The sequence below is a fragment of the Heterocephalus glaber genome, unplaced genomic scaffold (assembly GCF_053883595.1).
Source record: "Heterocephalus glaber isolate CG9 unplaced genomic scaffold, H.glaber_assembly_v1.0 deba00001577, whole genome shotgun sequence".
In the NCBI taxonomy this organism is placed as follows: Eukaryota; Metazoa; Chordata; class Mammalia; order Rodentia; family Bathyergidae; genus Heterocephalus; species Heterocephalus glaber.
Window position 1 is genome coordinate 12,212,716 of NW_028258358.1, and position 19,297 is coordinate 12,232,012.

The window sequence follows — 19,297 nt, forward strand, 5'->3', positions numbered from 1 at the left end:
CAATCAGTGATGAATAAAAAGAATGAATTTTCTAGGTCATGAGTTTGTTTACTAATGAAGTATGCTCATTCAAATATTTTATATTTATTCCAAAAGAAGTCCTCAATATGACAGTTCTTTAGGTTTCTTCTTTATAAAGACAGATGAGATGTGGTATGTTGTTGAAGTATTTACTATCATTTGGAGCTTTCAGCTACTGGGTCAATTAATTTCACTCTTTAAACAATTTTATACCATATTCTTCAGCTACAGTGTCAAAGTGAAATTTTAGATAAGCCTAGAACCACTGGTACAAAAACAAATAACATGAACCAGAAAAAATAGGAACATACAATAGAAAATAAAAACCTTTTTGATAGATTTTCATTTGTGATTGGTGCTATGATTAGATAGCACATCTAGGTGAATCTTCCTCAGTTGGCTCACGACTGTGTGAAATGGTTCTTCATGTCAACCTTTCTCATGTTTATTCATTCACTATTTATTAAACATTTATAGTATGTGAAGTAATGTACTTAAGACAAGAAACATAAATATTTATGTCAGTTATGTTTATTCATGTATTCTACACATTTTTAAATATCTGTTTTGTACCATGCACTGTACTAGCTGCTGAAAACACTGGTAAAGACAACAGCAGTTCTTGATTTCATAAAAATTATAGTGAGGAAAGTTGGGAGGGATGTTCAAAAGCAATAACAGAAAATGGGAAGGATATTCTGTTATTAGAAGCATAGTGAATGGACCTGGAGGACATTATGCCAAGTGAAATAATCCAGGCATAGAAAGACAAATGTGCACAATCTCACTTATACTTAGAATATAAAACAATCTAGTGCATATAAATGGAATGGTGGTTATCAGAAGCTGAGGAGTAGGGAGGGGGATTAGGGGGATGTTGTTTCAAGGGACACAAAATTTCAGTTAAGAAGGATAAGTTTAAAAAAATCTGATATACACTACAATGACGACAGTTAACACCAATATATTACAGACTCAAAAATTCTAGAATAGATTTTAAGAGTTCTCAGTACAAAAAAACTATATGAGGCAATACATATGTTAGATGGCTTGATTTAGCCTTTCCACAACATATACTATTTCAAAACATAATGTTGTCCACCATAGATATATATCTAATTTTTACTTGTCAGTAAATAATTGTTTAAAAAGAGCAAAGCTTAGAAAATAAATCAGCATGGCTAGAAATTATTCTGCAATAATAACATGTGATTGTTTCCATATCTTCTCTTCTTTCCCATTCTACCATTTGTAGGAAGTAGTGGGTTCTGTGCTCATTAATTGAGGGGAGTTGTGACGCCCCATAGAAAGTAGATGATATGACTTCTTGGTTTTTACTCCAAATGTTTATGCTCATTGATGATATCCAAAGTTAAGAGAAATAGGACTGCCCTGAAATTACAGAGGAAGTTCCCCAAGCTGATAGAGGAGGAAAAGGATTGAGCTCCCTAGATCTTACAGTGGTGGGTTCAAGACACTAATTGGTGGGAACTCTTACGTGGAATCTCATATTCCATCTACACATATAATTCAATATTATTCAGCCTTAAAAAGGAAGGAAATATTGCTACTTGTGACATATTGGATGAACCTGGGACATATTAAATTAAATTAAATAAGTAAAGCACAAATATGTACTGCACAATTTCATTTATGTCTAAAATGTAGAATACTCAAATACACAGAAACAGAGCAGAATGATGATTGCCAGGGATTGGGGTTGTGGTAAATATGATGACGTTGGTCAAAGAGTTTGAAGTTTTAGTTATGCAAGATGAATAAATTCTGGAGACCTAACTATAGCATGGCAGCTATAGTTAATAGTATTGTATTATTCACATGAAATCTGAGTTTTTCTTACCATAGGAAAGGAAGAGGAGGAAGATATAGGGGAGGAGGAGGAGGAGAAATTAACTATGTGAGATGATGGACAAAAATTGGGTTAATTGTGGTAACCATTTCATAATGCCTTTATGTCAAAAATATCACTTTTTACCCTAACTACATGCAAGTTTTATTTGTTAATAATATATTTATGAAGCTGTTAAAGAATAGTTTGTTCATTCATTTATCTAACCTTTGTTAAACATCCACTATGTGACAGAAAATGTTGCAAAATAACTTTCTGAAAAGGAAAGAGATATGGCAGTATTTCAGTGACTATACATAAGAAAAGATGGCTTGGGAGGTAGATTCCACACCTTCTTATTGTAAGACAACATCTCTTTATCTTTAGAACTGAAATAATAATAGTGCTAAAGGGGCAGGGGACAGCTCAGTTGGTAGAGCCCTTGTCTAGAATACAGAAAGCCCTAAATTTGATCCCCAGCACAGCCAAGGCAGAGAAGAAGAGAGAACAGAAGAGTGAAGAGGAAAGAAGAAGAAAGGAGAAAGAGAAAAAGGAAGAGAAAGGAAGGAAGGAAGAGAAGGAAGGAGAAGGGAGAGAAAAGAAAAAGGAGGCAGAGAAGAAGGCAGAGGAGGAGGAGGAGAAGGAGAAGAGAAGGAGAAGGAGAAGAAGGAGAAGGAGAAGGAGAAGGAGAAGGAGAAGGAGAAGGAGGAGAAGGAGAAGGAGAAGGAGAAGGAGAAGGAGAAGGAGAAGGAAAGGGAGAAGGAGAAGCAGAAAAGCTTCCACTGCTCCCAGCCCAAAGGAAGGGGCTTCCAGGCCACTGTTCTACTGCTCCCAGCCCAGAGGAGGTGAGCTGCATGGGTGCCAACAGCACCTCATTCCCCGCCCCCATCCCCGATCAAAATGAGATGACATGTAAACAAGTCTCAAAACAAGACTTCCAGATCACCTACAACAACCCCAAAGGGAAATGAGATGGAACACTCTGATACTCAACCACCTGGACTCCCTGAACTGGCAACAAAAGAAGATCTGGAAAAAATGAAATCAGAAATAATTTCTCTGATAACAGCAGAGACTTTTCCCATAGTATAAGACATGATTAGTAAATCTAGAGAGGACACAGAATAAAAAAAATAGAGGAGCTGAGGAACATGATGGAATCCCAACATAGGAAACAAAAGGAATCCATAAAACAGATACAAACAGATTTCAATGGTGATTAAAAACTCCATTGAGAGTCTACACAGCAGAATGAGCCAATGTGAGAACAGAATTTCAGATATAGAAGATAAGATAGCAATTAGTGACCAGGAAAAGGAAAATTGCTTCAAAATTGTAAGGGACCACGAGAAATCAATCCAGCAGCTGTTAGACGATACAAAGAAGAATAACATAAGACTGATTGGAGTCAATGAAGAAACAGGAGAGAGTGCAAATGACATAAAAAAAAACTCTTCACAGAAGTAAGGGCAGAAAACTTCCCAAGCAGGGGAAAAGAACTTGACATACAGATAAGTGAGACATATAGGACTCCAAATAGCCTTGATCAAAAAAGATCTACACATAGGCATATAATTGTTAAGATTCCAGAAACTCAACAGAAGAACAAAGTTCTACAAGCAGTCAGAGAAAAGAAATAAATCACATACAAAGGAAAGCCCATCAGAATCACAGCAGACTTCTCAACACAAACTCTCAAGGCAAGAAGAGCATGGAGTGACATATTTCAAGCCCTAAAAGAAAACAGCCTCCAACCCAGATTGATGTACCCTGCAAAACTATCTTTCAAAATTGATGGAGAAACAAGATACTTTCATGACAAAGAGCACCTTAGAAACTTTATGAACACCAAACCAGCACTCAAAAAATTTTAGATAATATCCAGGAACAATGAGAATCACAACCCTAGGAAGCCCAGCAGAATGAATTCATTGGGTGTGACAAGAAATTAAATATAAAGGGGGAGAATCCAACAAAAAGAAAAAGTCATGAACTTCATCTCCCTAATGAGTATATAATTCAATCTTGTTACTGTACTGATTAGTATTTTTCTGATTCTAATGTTTCACACCTTTCCTTGTGCTGTACTGGCTGTTTATCATCTTCTTATGTCTACTTTTTAATTGGGTTGTCTATTAATGAGCTCTAAGAATTCTTTATATATTCTGGTCATACGTTGTATGCATTATAAATATGGTCTGTTTAAGGACTACTTTTCATTTTCTTAATGATGTCATTTAAAGTTCTAAATTTTGATGGAATCTCATTTATCAATTTTTTCTTTTATACATCGTTTTTTATATCCTAGGAAATTCTTGCCTACCCTAAATTCATGAACATTTTCCCTTATAATTTCTTCTTAAAATTTTATACTTTTAGGCTTTCATATTTAGGTTCATATATCCTTTCAAGTTATTTTTATATATGGAAATAAAGGGTTGAGGTTAATTTTTTATATACAGATAACAGGTGTTCTAGTGCCATTTGCTGAAGACACTATCTCTTCCTCGGCTCTTGAATTGAGTTTATATTCTATAAAATGCTAATGTTAAATAATCTTTCAAAATTCAGGACCATATATGTGTGGTTCTATTTCTAGATTCTCTGTTTTATTCAAATGATCTATATGTCTTTCCTTACACCAACACTGCCTTGATTACTGTAGCTTTAGAGAAAGTCTTAAAATTAGGTACTAAATGTCTTCCAACATTGTTTTCTTTTTCTTTTTACTTTTCTAGGTCCTTTACACTCCTACATAACTTTTAAATTTCAATATCCAATTCTTCATTTATTATAGAAAGTATACATATACCTGAATTTTTGTATATACCTTGTGTTGTCTAATCCTGCTAAATTCAAATGCAAGTTCTAGAGGCTCCTCAAGATTTCTTAGTATTTTCTCTGTAGATAATCATTTCATCTACATATAAAGATTTTACTTCTACCCTGCCAATCCTATCCTAATTGTGTCATTTTATTGCCAGACTATTTTGGTTCAGGCCTATGTTTCAAAGTTTAATGGACAGATGCAGAATAGGCATATCTGCCCTTGTTCCCCACCTTAGGGAGAAAGCATTGCATCTTCTCCATTCATATAAGGCATTTTTCCTGGAAGTACGGAGTACATGTCTTTTATCTGTTGAGAAGGTTCTGTTCTACTTCTAGTGTCCTGATAGCTTTTACCATGAACAGCTGTAGAATGTAGTCCAATACTTTTTCTCCAAATACTGACAGGATCATATGCTTTTTCTTTCTGCTATAAATGTTTGATATAATTTATTAGTTAAAATGTATATGAGCCTGTTTCATAAAGGTAGGTTTTCAAGCTAGGAATATATGTTCTTTAACAGGTGCTATTCAAATTTTATGTTTCCTTCAGAGTCAGTTTCATTAATTTGTCTTCCAAGGTACTTCTTAGAAGTTGTCAAACTTACTTCAAAAAAGACTTTTGTAATATGCTTTCTATATCCTTTTAAATTCTGCAAAATCTGTGGTAATGTCCTCAAGATTTTGATAGTGTAATTTTAAAAATGTATAATTGATATTGTGAAATAGGAATAAAATATCTAAAGGAGTAGGGCAAGTGGGAGGGGTAGGGGAAAGGAAAGAAGGGAAAAGAAAAAATATGAGAAAAGGAAAAAAATGGAAGCAAAGTCTTTCCAAATAGAGAAGGCAGGGGAAGGGGAAAAAAAATAAGAACCAAGATACTCATATTAAGGTACAAGATCCCAATGATGAATGTAACTGTATTTTATACCTAAAATGTACCAATAAACTTAATGGAAAAAATTTTTTAAATTAGGAAAAACAATAGAGGTAATACTGCTGAAGAGGGCGGCCTAGACTAGGTGATCCCTTGATACCACTTTCTGCTGGGGAATCTAGGAGGACAATAGCCATCATTAGTGAGCACCTTTATTGGCTGGGAACTCTTCTGGGTACTTTACATGTGCAAACTCATTCAATCTTTGTAACCTCAGATAAAGCCTTAAGGTTCTTCCAGAGCAAAGCTGAAGCATAGAAAAACGTGCCCCTAGACACTCATGCCTTCGCTTATGTGTCAACCCACTTCATTAGGCCTCAATCTCATCTTGATTACAAATACTTGAGCACATTCCTCTGTGCTACAGCTTCCTCCCTGGAAATAAATATAATGTTTTTTCTCAGGTTACAAAAATTTGACGGTTCACATATGTAAGGTTCTCCAAAGGTTGTCTAGTAGATAATAATGCCCCCAAATCATTTTCTTTGTGATTTTAAAAAATCTTGTAACACTATTTTTAACTCATAAAATGTCTAAGAAAAAGGTCTACTTCTCATTATATCAAATATATGATTATTGATTTCTTCACTATGAACCCAAAAAATGGAGGATGGTCAGGCAGTGTGTAAGCATTTTCCCACAAGCTGGATGAGTGTAAGGGTCTTCAACTGCCCCTTTAAAAAAGTGTGCTGAATTATGAATGCAAACTCTTTTAGCAGGAAAAACTAGTCATCCTGTTTTTGCCTGGTGACAACCTCATTACAGTATATCAGCAGAGAGTTAAATATTTTAATTAATGATTTTATCATGCAAAGTACCTGGACTTTTCTTTTGTTGCATTTTTGAACATAGTGAATTTCTAACTTATCAAAAATACATTGCTTCCAAAACAATCACATATAAATGTGCCAAAAATTATCATGAGAGTCATTTATTTGAGTATTTAGTTCATACACGAGGCTGTAAAACTTTATTCTTTTTAACAATATTGTTCGTATATCAGTAAATCTCTCCTTTCAAATCATTTTCCTCATGACTGATAATGTTAAGAATGTTATTGAGATGAAGGGAAGGGGAGGGATAGAAGGGGAAGCATAGGCAAAAAGAATTAATATGTGTTATGTACATGTACCAATGTCTCATGATGAATGCAAACCATTATGGACTGCAAACATATACTGACAAAAATACATTTTTAAAAAAAAAAAGAATGTAGTCTAACTCATCTCATTGGCAATTGTTTTAAAACTCTTAAGTCCTCTCTTCTGACAACTCATATTAAAATACAGATAACTATGAAAGAAAAATACCACTTTCAAAAATTTTGTTTTGTACCAGAGATCAAACTCAGGACCTTGTACTTCCAGGCAGGCGTGGCACCACTGAGCTGCATCCCCAGCCCTATCACTTTCAGTTTTTAAAAAAAATTATTCAGGATGGCGGCGGCGGCCCAGGTGCCATGGGGCTGAGGCCGGCCGGCGCGGGGGCGAGCGGAGACCATGCCCGGAGGCCGGCCGGTCGCAGCGCGGCTCACGGGCCCAGCGCGCTGATGCTCAAGTGCGTGGTGGGCAACAGGGCGGTGGGCAAGACGTGCCTGCTCCTGAGCTAGGCCAAGGACGCCTCCCCCGAGGAGTACGTGCCCACCGTCTTCCACCACTATGCCTTCCACCACTATGCCTTCAGCGTCACTGTGGGGGGCAAGCAGTACCTCCTGGGACTCTATGACATGGCGACATGGCGGGACAGATTATGATTGTCTGAGGCCTTTATCCTATCCAATGACTGATGTCTTCCGCATATGCTTCTCCATGGTCAATTCACCCTCCTTTCAAAATGTGAAAGAAGAGTGGGTACCGGAACTTAAGGAATGCGCATCAAATGTACCCTTTTTATTAATAGGAACTCAGATTGGTCTCCGAGATGACCCCAAAACTTTAGCAAGACTGAATGATATGAAAGAAAAACCTATACGTGTGGAACAAGGACAGAAACTAGCAAAAGAGATAGGAGCATGCTGCAATGTGTAAGGTTCAGCTTTAACCCAGAAGGGATTGAAGACTGTTTTTGATGAGGCTATCATAGCCATTTTAACTCCAAAGAAACAGACAGTTCAAAAAACGAATAGGATCAAGATGTATAAGCTGTTGTTTGATTATATGAAAAACAACTTCAGTGGCCAAGAAAACTGTCAGTTTCTCTCAGAAAGCATATGAAATGCTACAGCGATACCCAGGCCTCTTGTAATGAAGCAGTTTCAAACTTGAAAGAAAACAAAAACTTGTCCTCAGAATTCTATAAAGTTCATTAAGAATGTTTCTTAAAGGTCTAAGAAGCAGCAAACAGAATCTGAAGGCACAATCTATTATAAATACTTTATTTCAACTAGAAGGTACAATCTCTCAGGGTTTTCAAGTTTAAAAAGCTACAATCACATCATGTTAAAACTACATTACATTTAAAAAAACAGTGCTGTAAATGGAACTGCTTGGTTTTAACCGTGTACATTTCTGCACAGACCTTACGGAATCTGCACAAAGAAATATCTTCTCCCTTTGCTCCAATTAATTGTTCTTGCATGTAAGTTGGTTTCTATTCTAGTATACCCAGAGTGGTGAAATAACAAGGCCAGCCATGTAGCCAAAGATTGCAAGTGTCCAAGAGATGGGTCATACCTGAAGAGAGAATGTGTGAGATCAAAAACGAACACACTTTTATTATTACCTGAGCACAAGTTAAATGTAAACTAAATATTTCTATATTAAAGCTTAGTATGCTTTCTTAAAGAATACCAGAAATGTAATAAGGTCATAACTGCATTTATCATCAATAGTAAAAATGTACACATTTAGTTAATGTGCATTAAACTATAACAAGGCTTCTGACAATTGTAGATTTAGTTTGATGCTCCCCAAATTGCATGAGATACATGCTAAATTACAAATTAAAATTTTGGGTCAAACTTTGCCATAATCATGGACTCAATTTAGCTCTCTGAATTAGCTGGTAATTCTTTTTAAAATTCCCACATTGGCTGTGTACATCAAATGATGAGAACTGTGTATGTTGACTGAAACACAAGAGAACATTGATTTATGTTAAAGAGGCAAGACCTAGAATCTAAGCATGTTACATGGAATTTAAAACAGGGCAACTGCTTCTGTAATAAAACTGTTGTCACCTTTCAGATAAAAAAATTATGCAATTTTTGTAAATATTTTATGTATAATATATAATAAATAAGACACATATAAAAATTTTAAATACTTAAGCCTGTACATACTATGTAAACATAAATCAAATTTAAATGTGACCATACTCTGTTCCCTGGTAATATAAAATACAAATTTATAATCCTCTGGATCAGGCAAATATATAGATAATTAGGAATGGTTTAGTTAGTACCAAAAGATGAAGCTGGATTTATATAAATTCTGGTAGAATTATAAGAAAGGCTTTCCATCTTTTTCAAACTTCACCAGAATCTTTGGAGCCCAGGAATAGGGTCTGCAAACTCTTAAGACCCCAAAACCTTAGAAAATATCAGGTGGGTTGTTTAAGAATCCAGGTGGAGAAATCTGTGAATTATCTCTTCTACTCTATCACAGATATTTCAGCACCCTACTGTTAAAATTCAAGATGTTGTTAGATGGAAGCACATAGGGATGAGCTACAATTTCTTAAAATCGCACAATTGCTGCTTGGAAGGTAATTTAAAGGTCATCAAACCCAATCTTAAGTGAAATCTTAATGTTTCTTCAAGTTTACCCTAACCCCCGGGCCATCGCCTCCTGCTCATCCATCCCTTAGTTTGATGTATGTGCCAATCACACAAAGCTAACTTAATTCAATAAGAAAGCACAATATATTTAAAGAAAGCAATGTATTTCAAAAAAATTATCCAATCTCCCAACCAGTCATTTCTGGCCTTTTTCACATAGCATTGGATTGACAAGTGAATATAATGATTCATATATAATTTGCATGCTTATTTATTCCCTAAGGCACAGAAAAATTCAAGTGAAGGCTACAGAATTATGATTCTTCAGTTATCATCATCAGGTGTTATCCAAGATACCATGTGCACAGAAAAAAATGAAATTTTTATGAGAAAATTTAATTTGTCACTGTTAGGTCTATTTAAGTAGACAGTTCACATCAGCCCTCAAAATTGCATTAGCACTAAACATTATGGCAATTATTGATGGATTTTAAGGCAGAAACAATCCTGAATTATTTAGTCTGTGACTGAATTGCACAGTATAACTTTACTGTGTTTCAACAAAAAATTTCCTGTAATTCAGAGTCTGGGAGGCATTAAGCAGTTATGTATTGATTCCTTTTTCCCCCTCAAGTAATCAATTTAGGTCCTATGGCCTTCATTTCCCAAAAGACTGCAATGTCTATAAAAAGATTATTTCTATGAGTATATAATTCTGTACACTGAAAAATGCCATCAGATCTTCTTGAGGTCCATGGTCCATCTATACTACTGCCACTTCAGAAAGAGAGGTAGTAACAAGAATTGACCCCAGTAGAAAAGCCAGACCTAAAAAAAAAAAATGACTGAACATAAGAAGTCTTAGTAACTGTTTATAAAAGATTAACTCCACTAGATCCCACATTTATTTTCTGAATAGGATAAGAACACATTACTGCTTTTAATTATTATCTATCACATTGACTGGACGTTTGTCCTTGACCACAGGAAACCATAAAATTTTAGCACTGAAGGACTCAGATTATTTAGTCTCAAACTGATAAGAAAATTATAGGCTACCTGATATTAATGTTTCATTCAACAATATTTATTAAGAGACTACAGTCTAGGGAACCAGACACAAAGCAATGAAGAAAATAAAGCTCTGTTTTACTCCTAAGTTTCACTCATGTGGGAGGGAGTACACAGTGAACAAATAAATCAATATTTTCTCAGATTGTTACAAGTTTACGAAGAAAAACAAAGTGAAGTGAGGGGATAGAGACAAAGAGATGTGAGGGAAGCTGAGGTGCTCTAGGGAAGGCACCCAGGGCAAGAGTCCCCAATCGGGCTGCACTGAATGATGACCAGTGAGAAATGAAGGAGCAAGCCACTCAGATACATGCATGGCTCTGCTCCTCTGCTAGAACTGTCACCACTTGAAGGCAGAAACACGAATTAAATTTCTTTGACCCCTCCCTACATTATCTTATAGCTTTGCACACAATAGAGGTATGACAGATACTAGGAAAAAAGAAAGTGGGAGAGAAAAATAGTTAATGTAATCAAGCATGGACACTGTAGCTAAAGTTGTACCATTGTCTTATGTATTTTATATGTTTTTTGGCTTATTAGTTTGGTTTTATATCTGTACATATGATAATTAGATGTATAAATTCTTATAGGTGAATAAATGAATGCAATGCTGGCAAAAATAAAAGGAGGGGGAAGGGGAAAAACAGAATTGAATTGTGTTATGTTCAAGTAACAATCCACTACAATGAATGCAATCACGTATTGCAAACATGTACGAATAAAAGTAAAAACAAAAAAACCACTTAAAATATTTTAATTGCTTAAAATTTCTCTCACTGGTATCCTGTAAAATCAACTAATATCTATATCTTTAAAAGCATAAATATAACTACTAACTTCATGAGACAGCAATACAAGTCCTATCAGACCACAGTTCTTTCCCAATTCTTCTACTTGCCTCAATCAACATGAGTAATTTCATGGAACAATACAGAAAACCCACACTGATAAATGCCAAAGAAATTCATTTGATATTGTCCTCAAAGTCTAATATACAAAGATTTGTAGCCTTCAAATATTTCCTTGATTTATCAACACCAGAGAAGGGACAAATCTATAGCTGTTCTAGTAGTGATTATTTTATTGAGACTTGCAGATAACTGCTGGCAATATGAGTTATAACACTAACCAGTCAAAGGCTTCAGTCTGGCAAAAACTAAACTAGCTATTATTCATGCAGGAAACACTTCCTGCATACCTACAACATGCCAGACCCTAAGAATCTAATGCAAAACACAATTCCCCACCTCAAAGATTTTATTTGTTGGTGCCTTTCAAATGAAGTTGCAGGAGTTGAATAAACAGAAGGAAGGCACCACTGCTATGCAACATTTCTTGGGAAAATAAGACACTTAGGTGTAAGAGCCTGGTCAAAGGAAGCTCTAGGCTCCAGTATTCTACTGTCCCAAAGATAGATTCCTTGCCTTAGAAATTCCAACCCCATTTGTTTTTTTAAGATGGGGAAAGAGGCATTAGGAACTGAAAGCCTTATTGAGCTGAAGCTATTGGGCAAGAGTCACACACAAATATACATGCACATATAGACATATACATCTGTAGGTATAGTAGAACTGTCCTACCATTATTGCTCCCATCTGGGAGTTTGTCTACCACTTCCACTGCTGAACTTTTTCAGTTATATGCTTTTCTATCATGTGCTGAGGTCCTCAGATCATTGATTTATGGATGGGCCATTAAGAGATTTCTGCTCTCAAAAAAGTCAAGAAGCATATGAGTATGGAAGAATAATACCCATGTCATAATTTGGACTTATTCAAATCACAAATTTTCAACTAATCTATCATATCTGTGTTTGCTTTTTTACACTGGCTCTAATTTCTCAGATCACCCCAAAGGTAGGACAGTTAGGGCTAAGGCTGGTCCTCTGTTGTTTTCAGAAACACATTGGTTTGAAGGAAGAGTGTTTGATTGAATGTGTTTTCCATCTCATTTGTCCTTTGTGCCCTCTCCTTGATTGTTTTGTTGAGGAAGCCAGCATTTTTTAAATGACTTCCTAACTTGACACTTCATAAGAACAGATGTGTCAAGTTACTGTCTGATCTTTCCACAGTTATGTGTCATTCCTGTCCAGTTCTGATGGAAAATCTGACATACGCTGTGATCATGCTGTAATTCTGACAAGAGAAATCTACTGAAAAGACTATTGTCTCCACAAAAATAACCTAGAATTTGTCCCTTTTCCATCCGTAAAACAAATACTCATGCTAATTTGCAAAATGGAGTAGAAAAGAATGGCATATAGTGCTCAGCCAAACCAATAAAACATCTATATTTTCTGAACAAAATAGTGAATCACAGGGAACACATTTCCTATTTAGAAGATCATTTGCACTTTCTTAAAACATACCATGCTCTTTTACTGTTTTCTAATTAAACAATGTAGAGTGTTTAATACTCATACAACAAAAAACTTTTAATGTTTGGGTAGACAACAAAACAATTAGTGCTGGATTAGAATTTAGGGTCTCAGAAGAAAAGTAGACAAAATGAGGTAAAATAATAAAAGTAGACAATAGTTTGGATGACATGCCTCTTCTGTTAATCCATCAGTTACATAGTTTCATGTAGCAGACATCCTTGCCCAGTATTAGTGGGCTATAAGTGGCACCTGCTTCTTGCTTTCAATAATTCAACTATATTGTTTTACATCAGGAGTCAGACAAAAGCCCTAGATGACTCAAATAGACATGTCAGATGGCAGACTGGGTGAATATAGCCCCTTCCCCAGTGGGTCCCACTGAGGCCTAAGCCTTGATCTGTGAAGTGCCAGGGCTCTACTGAGTTACATGCAGGTGAGGTCAACGTGACCCTAATTAAGATCCTTTCCCCTGAATTATAGCTTCTCACTGACCCAATGGGTTGCTTGCAAATTGCACTAGGTCCCAGTACCAATTTGTTCTATCCAAGCAAGATAAGCAGTGCTTACTCCCTAACAGCCTTGCCTGGCACCATCATGCCAGGTGATCAGCAGTATTTCACTAGATGCCTTCAAAGCATATCCAGCTCCCTATTCCTTCCCACAATTGTATTCAATTTATACTGGATGCACTTGGGGGCTTTTGTCTTTGTTGCCTAGAGAAGCATTGATCAGGTCCCAAGACCCAGCTTCACTCTAAGTCTAGTTTCCTGTCTTTATTCTTCAATTTGCCTTGTACTGTAGTGGCTCACAGGAGGCCAGGACCCACTGCAGTTGCTCTGACAACGTCCCCTTCCCTGTTCCCAATAGTTTCACAATCTCATGAATGATTTTTTTTACACACAAGAGCCATTCAAATAAGCATATGGAGATTTCCTTTTTCTTTCATTTTTTTACTGACACATAAAAATCATACATATTGTATAACATTCAGATCTGGGTAAGCATGCCTATCTCCTCAAACATAGATCTTTTTGTCTGGTAAAAACATGCAAAATCCTTTCTTCTAACTTTTTTGATTTCTTATTTTGTAAAATTCTGTATCTACTTGAAAGGATAGAATAAACAGAAAAAATGAAGATGTATCACTTCTAGATAGGAAATAAGTGTTAGTATGTGAATATGGTAGAAAGGGTGTTATTTATTTGGTCTAAGCTACCAGAGTCTTGACACATGGTACCCAGCTAGTTTAGTTATAGATCAACACAAAGAAGTATTTACTTTAACAGAATCTGTGCTACAGCACAGAAAGGTCAGTATATAGGAGGGAAGCAATGCTATATTAAAACTAAAGCTGTGGCTGGGAAGTGCTGCATATGTAGCAAATTCCAGGCCTGTTTTAGTGAAGGTGAGGACTGAATGAAAGCTTGCTATGAATGCTGAGCATGCAATAAGGAGCCCAGATCCCTCCTTTCCTGATCTTAGCCACACCAGTTTGCCCTCTGTATTCTTCAAAACTGCAACAGAATCTTCTGAAATGGCGGGAGTGGATGAGAGGTACCATACTGCCTGCCTGCACTCATGAAGGAGTGGAAGATGGCAGTTTGATAGCCAGGGAGAACACTGAAGCAAAGTGTTCCAGTCTATTAGGATGCAAAAGGAAGCAAAGGGAAGCAGGAGGGAGGGAAAGACAGCTGCTGGTCAAGCCATACCTGCTCCAACTGGCAGGGGAAAAGTGAACCAGTCTCTTCTTATCTGTCTCACTTGTACAGCATTATAAACAGGCAAGTTATTTCAATGCTTTTGGTTATATTATAAAACTAAATATAATCAACAACTTAATATTAATTCTTATTTCTGAAGTAAAAATGTTATGTGTGTATTATGCATGTATCACTTCTAGATGGGAAATGAGTCTTAGTATGTGAATATGGTAGAAAGGGTGTTATTTATTTGGTCTAAGCTACCAGAGTCTTGACACATGGTACCCAGCTAGTTTAGTTATAGGTCAACACAAATAGATCAACTATACATGAAATTCTTTAATGCATGACTCTATGAAGACAATAAACATATATTTTAAAAGTTAGAACTGTAGATACTGTAGTATACATTTGACAGAACTTCAGACAAATACAACAAATTATAAGCCACCCAAAGTTCTCTTCTGTCACTACCTGTCTTTACCCTTTGTTGCTGAAAAATTGGTGGAACTAGGAGAATATTTTTATGTCCTATGTGTCTTTACGTTTTCATCTGTCAAAATTTCATTAGAAAAGAAGTAAAAGAAAGAGGGAGAGAAGGAGGGAGGAGAATGGGAGTGAGGGAGAGAGAAAGGAAGGTTGAAAAGGAAGGAAAAAGGAAGAGAAAGAAAGAGAGAAAGAAGAAAGAAAAAAGAAAAATAAAAAGAAAGAAAGAAAAAAGAAAAATAGAAAGAAAGAAAGAAAGAAAGAAAAAAGAAAGAAAGAAAAAGAAAGAAAGAAAAAGGAGGAAAAGAAAGGAAGAAAAGTTCTTCCTTGAACAATTTGCAAACCAGGCAACACACAGTTGGTCAAATAGGAGGCACACTCAGAATGGATGAAAGGAGGCAGCTTATATAAAGAAAACTCTAACTCAGTTTCCCAATGCAAATGAGGGATGCAAACATGCTCAGTCATGCTTGGTGGGTTTTGTGTAAATGAGAGATGCAACTATTCCTATGGCCACTTGATTGACATTACATATGATTGTACATCTGTATATCATAGTTCATTGGTCAGGCATGCACACCTAAATGATACTGTCCAGAGACTGTATATCCTGGCAGTTAAGAAAGGAGATTTCTCTCATAAGGGCTTCAACTTCAGTTTGTGGTCCTTGCATGAACGCAGTGTTATGTGTGACATGCCCACATGGTTATCAAATTCCATTTTGAATTTTGGCCCATTTATCTAGTTGAAACACTTTCTGAAGATTGAGCTTTTCTTAAAATTCAGACATCTTTTTGACTTGATCTTCTTGTGTCCCATTTGTCTTTTTTCCTCATCTACTTTGCACTAAAACAATCTCATCCATATTTCTTTTCCCTTATCACCAAATAGAGAAAATTTAAGTTTCTCTGGAATTGTTCAAAGTTGAGGTTTTGAAGAACAATGTAATTGTTAAGTCTACTGTGAAGATTGCTTCCTCTAATACTGCAGAAAAATGCAACTGCTATTTATTTTATTTATTTTTATTTTAAGATTCGATTTGCTCTACACCAACACTGCCTAAAACTTTCTCTATTTCTGAATACAGACATTCCTCACTTAACAACCTACCTGTTTAACAACTGTTTAGATTTACAACTTGCTGCTCAGATTTACAACTCTCCTTTCTTTGTACAGTTTTGTACATTTTGTTTACAGAGTCTCAATGTCTTTTTGTTCAGTATACCTTGTTTATACAGTACTGTAACTTTTGATGATTGTATCCCACAGTACAGTACTGTAGTTTTATGTTCTGTCATACACTACAGTACTGCATGTGAGAGTTATGCAAATAAAAGCAAAGTCATCAAGTTGGAGTTTCCTTTGACCATTCTTTGTTCTGAATATTGTAATGTATACTATATACAATTCTGCATTTAGCGACTAATTCATTTAATGACTTAGTGGCTGGAACAGAGCTCAGTCATAAAATGAAGAATGTACTTTGTTCAGCATCATGTAGTATGGTACACTATGACACATGAGGGCTTTTTTGGTATTTTGGTTTTCTACTCCTTGTTTTTTACAGTGTGTACACGTGCATGTGTGTATGTGTGTACCTGCAAAAACTCTCTTTTTGGACAAAGAATTAAGATGCTAGGATGCTTCTAACTGCAGCACCCTGAAACTATTATGTACCTCTTCATGTCTTCTGTCCTGTAGGTTATATGTGTCTGCTTCTTAAGAGATCTGAATTCTAATATTGGTTAGTAAAATTTATAATAATAATAGTTAACTCACCTAGACTATTAGAAGTTTGAGCTCCAAAAATAGAGAACTAGAAAAAGAATAGAAGAAATACTTCTTTAATATTTGTGTACTTTCATAGCATTAAAAATAATAAATACTGTACAAAAAGCCAAATACAGCTAAGGGAAACTTTGCTAGATAATGGGTTTTTAAATTTTCATTTTATGAAATCTAACAATTGCCAATGCTGTAGCCATTTCTCTAATAAAGTGCACATTAGTTTAATGTGAGCCAAATGAAAGGCCTATATTTGTTTTGCAAAAAATCAATTATTAATAGCTGTTTGATTTAGCTTTAATTCAAGTCAAGATAACATCCCTCTGTACTTTGCAGCTTCTTTTTGTTATTCTAGGTTTTATTTTGGTTTTTATCCATCTTGTTTCATATTAAATTGCATCTATTTATCTCCCATGCCTAACTTTTCCACCATATATATTGACAATTAGACTATATGTCATTCTTGCTCAAGACTACTGAAAACTACATACTTTTTAAAGCTTTAAGAAACTTCAGGATTAAAGCCTGGCAGAAAACTCTTCTCTCTGGATTTACATTTTACTATCCATTGTTTATTACTGTTGCTTGCCCTCCCTGACCATTGTTCTTTATGTACTGCTGTGAGCAATGTATATAGTCCAAACTCATTATCTTTTTCCCTTTTTCTACCCAAACCTAAAACCCAAGAGAAGACTCACTTTCCATTCTGCAGATGATGCAGACATGACCAGCAGATTGATTACAATGACATCCATTCCATGTAACTAGCAGACCAAATATCTGACTTCTAGCTTGATGTGTGTAGTGCATGTCATTCACGGGAATTCACACTTAAACCTCTGCCAGTTCTCATCTCCCCGGGATCTTCATGTCTGAATGAGTTCCCTCAGAGAGAAAATAATAAATGAAACATCAAATTGTTTTGTAGCTCTCTTGGCTCATACTAATCTTTATTATTCCGGACACTTCCAATATGTATCAACAGAATCAGATTCAAGACACAGAGCTCTGCTACATAATTTTAACTGTTAAAGAGCATTTTCTCTTTTTTTTTCACTATTTCTAAGAGTAACTTTCTTATCCTCCAAAAAAAATCTTTTATTTATTACTCAGGGAATAACAGAAAAGTGATTGTCTCTTTTAAATCATGAAATGTGTTGTCCAGCAATGTGAAAAATAAGAAAACAGAAATAAAGGTCACAGAGTAGAAGCACACAAGAAAATAAATTCTAGTAACATAGAGTGAGTGTCATTTTAATGATTCTGTTTTACATAGCTACCAACCAAAAATCACTAAAAATCTATCTTACTTACCAAGTTTAACACTCTACCAAATAGCCTTTTGAATAGGGACCTGCTGCTATGTTTTCTTAGATGAAATAAGCTATGGTTTAATTTTTAAAAATCAGTCATGGTAGATGCTGTATCAGCCAAAAGTAAAATGTTACATTTAAAATTAACTTTTAGGGAATGATTTAAAATCCTTAAAAGACTGATTTATCAGCCCAGCTTTAGGTAGTGAGTTTAGGGAATCAATATTATAAATAAAATCATTACCCATAATAGTAAAATATTTTTGCCCCTCAAAAGTAGATCTAATAACCAAATTCAGTAGCATACCTGGATATAAAGTCAACACTCAAAAATCAGTAGCCTTCCTCTACATGAACAATAAACTCAGAGAGAGAAATTAGGGAAACAACACTTTTCACAATAACATTGAAAAAAATGAAATACCTAGGAATCACTCCAACGAAGATACATTGAAAACTACAGTACTCTGAAAAAGGAGATCGAAGAAGATATTAGAAAATGGAAAAATATCTATTGCTCTTTGGTAGGAAGAACCAATATAGTGAAAATGATCATACTTCCAAAATTATTATATAGATTTAATGAAATCCCAATCAAAATCCCAGCAGCACGTCTCACAGAATTAGAGAAAACAATTCTAAAATTCATTTGGAGCCAGAAGAGACCTAGAATAGCAAAGGCAACTCTGGGCAACAAAGGCAAGGCTGGGGGCATCACAATCCCTGACTTGAAGTTATAACTACAGAGCTACCATGATAAAAACATGTATAATAGATAATGTGAAATAGGGGGAAAAGGCCCAAAGGGGAAGGGGAAGGGGACATAGGAGAGGTTGGGGAAAAAATAAGGGAAAGGAAAAAATAGAAGCAAAGTCTTTGTAAGTAGGGAGAGGTGGAGAAGTTGAGGAGGGGCAGGGAAATGGGGAAATAAATAAGAACCAAGATATATCATGTAAAGGTACAAATTCCCAATGAATGTCATCTTATTGTATACCTAAAATGTACTATTAAACTTAATGAAAAATTAAAAAAAAAAAACAGCATAGCACTGGCAAAAAAAACCAGACCTGAAGATCAATGGAAGAGACTAGACTAGAAGACACAGAAACAACTCCTAACACACTCAGACACCTTATCTTTGACAAAGGGGCCAAACATGTCCCCTGGAAGAAGGACAGCCTGTTCAATAAGTGGTGCTAGAAAAACTA

The 19,297-nt window shown here is 35.5% G+C and overlaps 1 pseudogene; it reads left to right on the forward strand.

Annotated features, from left to right (window-relative positions):
- Positions 1–7,092: 7,092 nt before the first annotated feature.
- On the forward strand, positions 7,093–8,580 carry LOC101716126 (rho-related GTP-binding protein RhoQ pseudogene; annotated as a pseudogene).
- The last annotated feature ends 10,717 nt before the right edge of the window (positions 8,581–19,297 follow it).